This window comes from Panthera pardus, unplaced genomic scaffold (assembly GCF_024362965.1).
Source record: "Panthera pardus isolate Hobbes unplaced genomic scaffold, ASM2436296v1 HiC_scaffold_8, whole genome shotgun sequence".
Classification (NCBI taxonomy): Eukaryota; Metazoa; Chordata; class Mammalia; order Carnivora; family Felidae; genus Panthera; species Panthera pardus.
In genome coordinates, this window is record NW_026527013.1 from 89,804,102 (window position 1) to 89,815,539 (window position 11,438).

Here is an 11,438-nt window from a genome sequence, read left to right on the forward strand (position 1 = left end):
TTATGTTTCTTTTCATTATTTGATTATCAACCTGTTCTTACAACTTTTTATATTCTCAACTTATTTGAGTAAGTTATAATTATTTTTCAGTGTTGGATGCCAAACTGTAACAATTTGAACAGTCGGAGGCCCTATTGGCTTACTCTTTATCCTTTCAAAATTATCATAGAGATTTTTAGTTTCTTAGCAGTAAGCATATAATCCAGATGTACTTTGCTTTTTTTTTTCTTACATCACAACATGGAATGAGCTTCTCTCTAATAATAGAAATTCCTTTTAATGATTTTTTTAATGTTAATTTATTTTTGAGAGTGAGAGAGAGACAGAGTGTTAATGGAGGACGGGCAGAGAGAAGGAGACACAGAATCTGAAACAGGCTCCAGGCTGTGAGCTGTCAGCACAGAGCCCAAAGCAGGGCTCAAATCCACGAACCGCTAGATCATGACCTGAGCGGAAGTCGGTCGCTTAACTGACTAAGCCACCTAGAAGCACCCCTAGAAGTTTCTTTTGAAGGAAAATAGTATCTCATATCAATCTTAGTGATAGAGACATACAACAGATTTATTTTATTTAATAAACATTTATGGAGCATATGATACAATAAGGTTTTTCATGCAGGTACAACTAAATAAGACTCCTTTGCTCTTGATTTTATTTTAAAATTGAGTTAATGTGGAATTACTTTATAATTTATTTTTGTTACTATTTTTGCTTTTGTTGCATTTATTATTATTTTTCAGAATACTGTATTCATTTCTATTTATAGCACATAATATATAAAGGGTTTAGGGTCATACTGTAATATTAATATTTGCGTAATTTTATTTTTCAAGAATGGATACATATTTTAGGGCTGAAGGTCATAATTTCCTTTTATCAGTTTTTGTAAGCTAGAAATTTACCCCAAGGAAAAAGTGTGTTATCACTAATGTAGGCAGTATTACTTAGCTTGTCAAGGCATGTTGCTTCAAATTCCAGGGTAGCTCTGAAATATCTGGAAGAATTGGAAACTAATGATATGCCTTTTGGTGTACCAAGTTGACATGTTGATAGATTAGGTATTCCCAACAAAACATCACTGTAATTACACTGTAATCACAAGGGTCAATGTGCAGATCTTCTTTTTTGATCACGCTTTATGTCTTCTGCCTTGTTTAATCAGTAATTTATTATGGAAATCTTATCTTTAGAGATTGAAGCTCATCTCCTACCCCATTTACTGGCCTGACTAGACCTAGATAGCAAGTAAAAATAGGAAGAAACACACACACACGGGCACACACACACACACACAAGTAGGCTACCAGGTATTTCTTTTTCTTTGTGTTACTCCATATGTATTTGTTTATTTGTTTTGAGTTTTGTTGGGAAGAAGGAAATAAAAAGGAGATTGGCAATTGCATTGCTCCAAATTCAAAACCTGCAGAGAAGATTTGCTGAGGGCATTTTCTCTAGTTATCTGGTAAGAGGTGCAGAAAAAATAATAGTTTAATCTTTTTTCCCTGAGTAATTAATGAATTGACCCTTGGATAGTGGTAAATAAGCTATTATAATATTAAATTGGATAAATGTGCCCAAATTCTTCATAAATGGAAATCAAAAATATAATTCTCACAACACGTCAGGTGTACTCTCACAGTAGGAAGTTTACAAATTACATTTAGTGATATGCTGCTTAATTCCACTCATAAAAAAACTTGATATCGATATAGTATTGAAAACTATTTTTGAGTTTTTAACAGTATAAAATTTGAGGATATTAAAATATTTTTGCTAGGGTTTATTTGCGTGGCATTAGTGACCACATACGTTGGGAACAGGCAAATATATACTGTGGTCTCATTAGTTTTTTCACTAACTAGCATATCATTTTAATTTGCCATTGTCTTAGTTTCTTTTGCCACAAAAGGTGATTGCTGAGGTAGGCTATATATAATATGTTTTCATATTTGATCATTTTGCTTTTAAGTTTTTCAAGATCTCCTGGGGGAGGTGTGTCTGTAAGAGAAGCAAAGGCTGATTTAAGATGGTAAAATGATTATATTTTGGCTGTAGTGCAAAATATAAAAGAAATTGATCCTCAGTTTAACTTGTCAATCCTTGTTATCTGTTCTGCAACACATAAGAGATATGCACACTAAAAATATGTCAGGCTGCAAAGTATTCACCAATTAAAAGTAAAGAAAAAGAAAGTTGCCATCTATTCAGTGTTACTGTCCAGATCAGACCTGGCTTAGATTATTACTATTAAGAACTGTATTATTCCTGCATTTTCCCCTTAATCTTAACTTTAGTGATCTCCAGCCTATATATATATTTTTTTCTTCTTAAAGTATTCGAGCCCCAATTCCATGTCAAATAAATAGCTTTTGAAACCTAATCATCTAGATATTTAATCATAAATATTTCTCATCCATATATTTCCATAGTTATTGTTGTCACTCTAGTCTACTAAATATAAGGTGTTCAAATTTTGGCCTTCACTCACACATTGAGCTTCTACTTATTTCTAGCATTGGGGGGTATTTTATGATCAAATTTGGCCTCAATCCATTAACCATGAGCTTATGTTCTTACCCCCCAAAATTACATATTTACATTTAAACCAACATGTATGACAGAATAGAATATTGTGTGGATGGAGTGTGGCTAGGTTACTGATAGCTCAGGATTCTCAACCTTCGTTAGCACGAGCAAGGGAAATTGTACAGGAAGTAGAACCAAGCTGGCACCAGGAGACTAGTTGCATATGAGATCCAGATAAAATCTTGAATCCCCAACCAATTTCATGGCCTAGAAAAATCCAAATCTCCCCTGAAGATTTGTGCTAATTTTTTCAGTGCTTTCATTCTTCTGGCCTCCTCTCCTTCTTGGGTGGTAACTTCTTTAACCATCACCTTTGTTCTGCTCCGTGTTGAGAGTCACATGCATTTTAGTGGCCTTCTTTTGTTCTCTCAATCAAAACATGTTCACACAAAACATTCATTTCTTTTTAGATTTACTCAATATTTGGGGGGGGGGCATTTGGATGGAGTCAGATCATGCATCAAAAAGGCTAAGCCATCTTTATTAAACTCACATTTGTTGCTTCCTTTTCTCTTCTCCCTCTCCTACTATTATGCAGAGCAATCGGGCTACATCTTTATTTTATGCCCGCGTGACTGAGGTACACAGCAGAAAAAATGCTCATTTGTGCAGTGCACCCGAAAACAGTGTTGTGCTTACGGATAATTTTCTTTTTACAGAGACACTATGCAATGGGGATTTACTAGTGTACTGAGCCAGATCCAAACCTGATCACAAAGAGGAGAGAGGAGTTGTAATGAACATCCCTGTATAATTTTATGAGCCAATCCAAGTCGAATCTTTTAGCAAGAGCAGTACCAAAGCAGTGAGGTTTTCAAGAGGCACGCTGAGATTAAGACATTTGCATTGTATTCCAACATCAGATCTCAAAAGAAACAGATCATGTTACTTATAATCAAAAGTGGATCAGTATTCCAGTCATGATATTAGGTACACTGTCTTTCCCATAAGGGTGGATGTTTACTGCCTCTTACTCACTGTAGTATGTGTAGTACAGGAGGGATTTACTTTATTCTTTATTTCTCTATTCCCTCAGAATACAGAATGACTGATATGACTGTGTGTCAGAGGGGCCCATCCCAGTTTGTGAGTTTGTTTTTGTTTTTTTATAATTTAACTTTATTTTTTTTTAATTTTTTAAAAAATTTACATTCAAATTAGTTAGCATATAGTGAAGCAATGATTTCAGGAGTAGATTCCTTACTGCCCCTTACCCATTTAGCCCATCCCCCCTCCCACAACCCCTCCAGCAACCCTCTGTATGTTCTCCATATTTATAAGTCTCTTTTGTTTTGTCCCCCTCCCTGTTTTTATATTATTTTTGTTTCCCTTCCCTTATGTTCATCTGTTTTGTCTCTTAAAGTCCTCATAGGAGTGAAGTCAGTTTGTGAGTTTTTATACCTAATTCCTAATCTCCCTCGTGAGCATTCTGCACAGGATCTTTGGAATAGAGCAATTGGATGCGGATTCACCACATGTCTGGGACTCCTAGAGTCTAAATTGCAATTCAACCCTGTACTTCAAAGTTGGAAAAACTTGTTAATGTTGATCTGCTTCTTTCTCTCCTATGTATGGTGACTTCCCTCCCCATCCACTGCACTGCCAAAGTTGAAACAGTTATGTGCTACATCTTGGCCAGAAAGAATTTGTCATATTTTGGATTTCAGGTAATTATATCACTTTGGAGCCTAAGATCTCAGTTGGGCTTAAAATGTTTCTATGTGTAAATTATCTTTCTTGTTCTCATTTTTATTGTTAGAGTGACAATGCCCTGCATACTTATGTGTTCTGATGGAAGCAAAAGTTTCAAGCCATGCTTTCTTAAATAGTTCTCCCACTTTGCAAATTATAAATTTCAATATTTATAAATACTAGTATCATAATATTTCTTATACTATTAAGAGTACAAGAGAATACATATTTTAATATAAACATAAGACCATCTCATTATAATAATAAGTGATATCCCAATATCATAAGAAAACAAAATTTTATAAGAATGTTAATCACATAAAACATGAAAAATAACTCCTGAGCCACATTCTGACACAGGCTACAAAATGGTTGAAACTTGAAGACATTGTGCTAAGTGAGATAAACCAGACACAAAAGAACAAACATGGTGTAATCCAACTTACATGAGATATCTACAGAGGTCAAATTCATGGAAACACCAAATAGAATGTTGATTGCCGGGGACTGAAAACACCCCCACTGGCCAAAGTTGGAACAATTTAAGCAGAAAGTAAATGACAACATTGGACTATAACCTAAATAATAAAATAAACATGCGTGAACACACACGGATATAAATAAATGATTGAATCAATGGGTAAAATAGAGGGGAAGCTAATACTTCTTTGCAGGAAATCCCAATTAGCAAATATAAAAATAATGAAATAGAAAAATACACAGTGGTAATCACTGAAGGCTAGGTTCACAGACCATACTAATCCTTGTGGGTGAGAGTATAAGGAGAAACAATATTTTCATAGACTTAAAAGATGTTTTCCTCAATATATGTTTATTAGAATGGAAACAGGATAATATTTATATTGAAGAAATATGGCAGACACTGCAGAGTTGTTATCTGTTTCCTTTTTAATACATATAAATATAATATTCCCCTTGATATCAGACTCTAAAAAAATTCCTCCACAAATTGAGGGCGTCTAAAAAATTCTAAATCCGTATTTTTCAAAATTGTCAACATCAAGAAAACAAGGGAAGACAAGATCTGTCATAGGTTGGAAAATGAAAAAAATGAATGATAAACTAAATGTGAACACTGAATTGGATGCCAGAATGAAAAAAAGATAGGGGTGAAATAGGAGTAACTTAAATAGTTTAAAAACTAATTTCTTAGTTTCAGTAATGGGTATGTAAAATGTTAAAATTAGGGCAAACTGAGTGGAGGGGACAAGGGAAATCTGTATACTTTTTTGCAACTGTTCTTTTAGTTTAAATTTATTTCAAAATGAAACGGTTTTAAAAAATGAATTTCACCCACTTTTAAAGGTATGACTTTTGGAGGCAATCATGTCTCTCTTTTGGGAGGGAGGGTAATTATTTTAGATATTTGAAAGCAGCATAACAGTATTTATTTAGTTGGGTACATATTCATTCATTCTTTATTCATTCATACATTTATTCTCCCATCCATCCATCCATTCACTAATTCACTTCAGGGTGTTCCAATATTCAATTTTCACTGAATTACTTAGGTTTTGCAACATACGTGTAAATATTTTTAACTGGAACTTTAATATAATCTTAAACACAAGTCCTCATTTGGACTCTTCTATACTACAAAATGTTACATGCAATATAAAATACATTTTCTTTAAATAAGGACTACCTGGAAAATTCACATTAACACTAGTTTGTTAAAATCTAATTCTTGTCTTGAGTGCTATTTGTGACTAATTTAATTTTAATACCTACTAACCTTTATCACTTATTATTAACTTACCATTATTTACCTTTCTTATTTTTGATAAAATGCTCAGGAAATAAAAATGAAATCTGAGAAACAGTAGAACCATCTAAAAGTAATACTTTCTTTGCTCTTTTTTTTTTTTTGGTATTTAATTGTAACCATTTCCAAAAATTTCTTAAGTGTGAGCTCAAAAATCTACAATGAGACTATTGAAAGCAAATAAAAAAAGAAAGAAAGAAAGAAAGAAAGGAAGAAAGAAAGAAAGAAAGAAAGAAAGAAAAGAAGGGAAAAGAAAAAAAAAGAAAAAAAATAGTACTATTTATCCCCTAAGCAAACAAAAACAGATCCAATGTAAACATAGCATCTTCTTTTCATTCAAGTCATTGTAAGTGATTCCAATCTTTTCCAAGAAGCTTTCAGTGACTAATCTATCAGTCATGAAGTGTGTGTGAACACCAAAATAAATAAATGTATGAAAACACTTCTTTGGGAATATAGAATCATCTGTTTATGTTGTATACTGTGAGTCGATACAAGAGTTGATTTCTGACTCGATACGTACATTCCCAAGGGCTGTAAGGCTACCTATCACTTTCCTTGATAAAGCAGTAGAAAATCTGACAGTTGTCAGAAAGGATTTCAGTGAGCATCCTAAAAATAAAAGGAAAGAGCTAATTGTGTTGATCTTTTTTCAAGCGATCTCAGCTCTAGAAAGTTCCAGAAGAATGAATACAAACGATAGTTTCATTTTGAAATATATTGCTAATTGATATTGATAGTAGAATAATTAAGTACCCAGAGTAGACTTGAACCAAAACTGTAAAGTAGATGACTTTTCAACTTGGGAATCTTAATGGGGATTATTGTATACTTTTTTTTTTTTTCATTCTACTATAGTTCCTAACTCTGTAATCTTTGCAACCACTAGTGCCACACCAGCCACCCTGTATTCCTCATGTGTACCTTTGCGTGGAAACTGGACTTATGCCAACTTACCTTCTTTCCTTTTCTTCCTCTCTTCCTTCCTTCTGATAAATATCTGTGAAGTGTTGATTACACACTAGGCTCTAAGCTAAGAGATCATACAGCATTGTATATAAAATTGTCACAGCTCTTAGCCACACACAGAATGTATGGCTTGCTGTCTAGCAGATAAAAAAGACAATAAACAAATAAATATACACACATCTCTTGCCTTCTGTGATGCATCTCCTTACCTTGCCTCTGATATTAGCCTCAGTTAATATAAGTTGTAGTAGACAGTTCTGGTGAGAACAGACTTACCTGGTGCTGACACTCCCCATTCCTACACTTAACATCTTGCCACTTTTGTTCCCCAATGACTTTTCCAATACCACTATATCTTGGCCTTTGAGCACATGCTGTTAAGAAGGTCAGAATAGAGTTGAAGACCTTGGAGGCCATCCTCTGCCAGTAGAAGAAAGCAGCTGATAGATAAATGCTCTAGCCTTTCATCTGTTAGGAAGTCAATTCAAGCAGGCTTTTTAAACAGTTATCAAGGGCTGCTAGTAGAACTGTGCATCTGTTTTTTACTAATGTGACATATATAATACATCCTGATACAGAATTTTCTTTATTCTCTGAATTGCTTACTTTGTTCTATTATATCTCCATTCTGGGCTTCATCCTCCCCCAAAATATCTGCACTCAAGTCCTTGTTTCAAGTTCTGCTGTTAGAGGATCAAAAAAATTAGAAGAATATCCTTTCAGTTCAGCAAATGAATGTCTAATTATAAGTCACATTAATTTTTTTTTTCCAACGTTTTTTATTTATTTTTGGGACAGAGAGAGACAGAGCATGAACGGGGGAGGGGCAGAAAGAGAGGGAGACACAGAGTCGGAAACAGGCTCCAGGCTCCCGAGCCATCAGCCCAGAGCCTGACGCGGGGCTCGAACTCACGGACCGCGAGATCGTGACCTGGCTGAAGTCGGACGTTTAACCGACTGCGCCACCCAGGCGCCCCATAAGTCACATTAATTTTGATGACTAATAAAGAAAAGGGTATTAACAACAGAGAAACTTTTGTGGATTTTTCTGAGGGGTAGGGAGGTTTATGAGGAGTTAATTGTGTTGGCCTGGAATTGACCTGAGCGACTTAAGTATCTAAAGGGCACAGGCTCCTGCTTAAATTACGAAATGCAGTGGTTAATTCAAAGAGTTAATACAAATTTGGGGACGGGTTGTTTAAGCTTGGCAGTGGTGATTATTAATATCAGTTAGATTGATGATTTATACCTTCTGAGAATCCCAGAGGACTCTTCCGTGGTGCTCTTTACATAGCAAGAAATATGCCTACATTCCTAGCAAGGTATAAGAACCCCCAGCTGAGACTCTAATTTAAGCTTCCTGGTTCCTCTGTGTTATAAGACCACCGTGGCAGTTTCTGATCAGGTCAGAATAATCACAATGACCATCATAGCTCTTATAAAGCAAGAAAAATGAAAACTTGAGTATGTGTTATAATCATCGGTCAAAATACTTATTCTTAACACTGTTCCTATCCTGTATCTTTTTCCTAAAATAAACCATAGGTTAGTGAGCATTGACATTTTGGGTCCTATAATCTTCTCTAACGCTAAAACCCTAACTCCCAATCTTATGCAGAGGAGATCATACTCATCAGTGAAGAAACTACATTATTTTTGTTATTGTTGTTATGAACAAATCATTCAATATATGTTGGTTTAACTTCAAGAAGGATCAGTATAATTTTCCATCTTAACAGGTATAAGAAGACAAATCTTGTGATTGTCTCAATAGAAAAGGTATTTTACAAAATTCAGTGTTCATTCCTGAGAAAAACTTTCAACAAACCGAGAACTGAAAGAAACTTTCTCAACCTGATAAAGGTCATTTATGTAAAACCTACAGCTGACATCATACTTAATGTTAAATGGTCATTATCAGAACAAGACAAGAATATCTTACTACTTTTACTTCAACACTGTAGTAGATTATAGCCAGTGCAATAAGACAAAGAAAAATAGAATTCAGATTGGTAAAAAAGACATAAAACTCTTGTTTAACATGAGATGTTGACATGATTGGCTATGTAGACAATGTAATGAAAACTAAAATAACATGCTAGAATTATTGTGGTGAGTAAGGTTTTAGAAGACAACTGACAAAAATTTGCTATATTTCTATATACTCTCAAGAAATTGAAGCAATAAAAGCAATTTATAATAGCATCAAAAGTACACAAAATCTGACAAAAATGGTCAGATTTGTACACTAAAAATTACAAACATTGTTGAAAGTCACTACAGATCTCAATAAAAGCAGGAATATACTTTGTGTGTTGACTATCAATATATTTAAGATGTAAAATTTCTCAAAGTGTAGATATAATGCATTCCCAATCAAAGATCAAACAGGTGTTTTTCCCCTGTAGAATTAACAAATGAGTATAAAAATCAAATAGAAATGCAAAGTACTAGATTAACCAAAAGTCTGAAAAGCAATGATAAGCACAACCTACTTTTAAGACTCATTACAAAACTATACTTATCAAAAAGTATGGAGGTGAAGTCAAGGTAAATGATCTATAGAATAAAATAGAGAGTGCAGGATTAGACTTACATGTATATTGACAACTGATTTTAGCAAATGTGCAAAGTATACTCAGGAGAAAATGAATCATCTTTTTGATGGATGTTACTGAAATTACCATATCCCTATATTTAAAATACTTTGATAAATGTTTTATGCTATATGCAAAAATTAATTCAAATTGGATCATATATAAAAATGAAAATCTAAAATTATGAAAGTTTCTCAAGAGATCTTAAGAGAAAATCTTTGTGACACTTGGTTAGGCAAATATTTCTTAGATATTGCAACAAAAGCATATTCCATAGAAGAGAATTTGATATATTGGACTTTGTGGAAAATAAAATTTTTGCTTTTCAAAAGTCACTCTTAAGAGAATGAAAACACATAGTACAAACTGGGAGAGTATTTTTGTAAATCATGTATTGGCTAACAGACTTGTGGACAAGTTCCACAAACAGCTCTCAAAAGTCACTAAGAAAAAAATACTGAAAATACTTAAACAGCTACTTCAAAGAAGGTATAGATTTCCAATAAGTATATGATTTCAGTAAACATATATATTATTTCCAGTAAATGTATGTTTTATATATGCTCAAAATCATTGATCAGTAAGGAAACCCAAAGCAAAACCACAATAAGATGTCACTCCACTCATATTGTAACGGCTTAACTAAAAAAAAAAGAAAAAGAAAAAGGAAGAGAGAAAAAGAAAAAAAAAAACCATCATAACAAGGGGTGGCAAGGATATGGAGGAACTGAAAGACACTATTGGTGAGAATGTAGAATAGCCTCTCTGCACTGACATTGGAGGCTGTGGCAGGAGGTGTGCCCTGTGCATGCAGAATATTGCCTGTGAGTTCCTGGACGGGTACCTGCCCCCTAAATGCTCTTTCAGAACCGCGTCATCATCACCAAGGACGACCGTCCATCCAGATGAATGTGATCAAGATTGACAAGGTGACAGGCAAGTTCAACAGCTAATTTAAAACCAACGATATCTGTGCATCCATTTGCCGGATGGATGGGTCACATGACTCCATCCTCGGACTGGCAAAGGCCTTGGGCACTGTTTCAGTGAACTTCGGCCTGGAGAGGATAATGGATGTGGAATATTTACCATAAATAAATAGCAACCCCTCTCCCCCACAAAAAGAAAGAAAATGTAAAATGGCACCTCCACTTTGGAAAACTGTTTGCTTGTTTTTGTGTTTACCATACCATACTGTCATTCCACTCCTAGATATTTTTTCAAGAGAGTAAAAGCTATTTATCTGTGTATATAAAGACTTGTATAGAAATGTTCTTGGAAACTTTATTTGTAATAGCCAGAATCATGTAATAATCTATTAACAGATAAGTAGATTAAAAAATTGTAGCATAGTCATATAATACTACTCAGCAATAAAAATATAAATATGATACATATGTAAATTCCATCTTTATTATGCTGAGTGAAAAAAACAGGCATATAAGAGAATTCACTTGACAATTCTATTTATATAAAACAAAAAATGCAAAGTACTCCATTGTGACAGAAAGCAAATGTGTATAATATACAGCTATTATTTTATTTTAGAAGTTTAATTATATTTTAAACCTATTAAAATAAGTAAAAATATATATTTGTAACTTTAACTTATTTTTTAGCATTTCCAGACCTCCACATATTTTTGTCTAAATCCAAAGTTTTATCTGATTTTATACCCCTTTTTTCATAAAACTTTTTAAGATTTATTTTAATACAACTGTGCATGTAATATATTGTCTCACCTTTCATTTGTTTAAGAAATCTGGATTTCACCTTAAGTTCTGAAAGATAGTCTCTCTGGGTATAAT

At 33.7% G+C, this 11,438-nt stretch overlaps 1 pseudogene; it reads left to right on the forward strand.

The window, feature by feature from the left end:
• The first annotated feature begins 10,438 nt into the window (after positions 1 to 10,438).
• LOC109263582 (40S ribosomal protein S21-like) lies at positions 10,439 to 10,724 on the forward strand (annotated as a pseudogene).
• The last annotated feature ends 714 nt before the right edge of the window (positions 10,725 to 11,438 follow it).